We start from the raw sequence: 1,218 nt of genomic DNA on the forward strand, positions 1-1,218 counted from the left end.
GCATTATTCGCATTTCAGACATTATTCAAATAATGAACTGAAGTTTTCCTCTAGTGAGATTAGGCGATTCTCAAATATTGTGTTTTGAGATTCTATATTTTCAAGTTTTATTAATATTTGGGTTCAAATATTTTGGTTCAAATTATCATTACTTTGAGGTTGTTGTTTTACAACATGTGAAAACAGGGAAGTATTTGCAGTGCGGGTTTTTGATACCAAAATGTTTTTATTAGTAGGTATTTTATTTACTGTAGGAGGTGCTACTATGTTAGTTTTATTGCCTCGAGTTTCTTTATTGGTTAAAGGCTTTTTATTTTTTTTCCCCTCTTATCTTCTGGAATTCCTTCGCTACTATGCAACCGCGGTAGCTTGCTGGGTGCTCTTCACCGCAGTTGACACATTTTGGATTCGAATCTACTGGCTTGTCACAGCTTTTAGATTCATGTTTTCCTGCGCAACGTACACATCTAGGCTCTTTGGAACAATAATTTTTGGTATGATTGTAGCTTTGACACTTTCCGCATTGTGGACTAAGTTTTGGAAGTTTCAAGGCTTCAATTTTAATTTTAGTGTCTAAAATTACATCAATTGTGTAAATTTTGTTTATGTCTTCGGAGTGATCGAATGAAAGAACAAACATATCAAGTGGCTCTTTCGATTTATATTTTGTTTTGTTAAAAACATTTAAAATGTTGAATTCCTTGGCTTTGATATCCATTATTATGTCCTTTGGGTCGCATGTGTGCGACAAGCCTTTTGCCATAACCCTTATTGGTCTTTGTTGTTTGTCCTCATATGTGTACCAAGTAATCTTAGACTCATTTAGTACTTTTGTAATATTGCGGTAATCATTCGCTTCAGATGAGTTAATCTTATAAGATTTGTTGTTTAGTAACTTTATTGAAAAATTGTTACTTACTGTTTTTTTACTAGATTATGTAATTCGTCATAGTTTCTATCAAATGATACTATAATAGGTGGTGGTTGATTAAGTTGTGTAGTTTTTTCTTTCTTTTGAGTGCGCAATTTCTCTGCTTCTTTAGATGTTGACGGATCTGTTGACAATTCGGAACCTAGTTTTGGTTTGGTTTTTTATGTCTGTTAATTATCCAATCTGTTTCCCGATTGAGTTGTTCTTCATCGGTGAAGTATTCAGCCTGTACAGTTTGATCAACTGTAATGTCTTCCTCTGCACTTTTCTGAGATTGAGTTTCTATT

This window comes from Haematobia irritans, chromosome 3, assembly GCF_050003625.1.
Source record: "Haematobia irritans isolate KBUSLIRL chromosome 3, ASM5000362v1, whole genome shotgun sequence".
NCBI lineage: Eukaryota > Metazoa > Arthropoda > Insecta > Diptera > Muscidae > Haematobia > Haematobia irritans.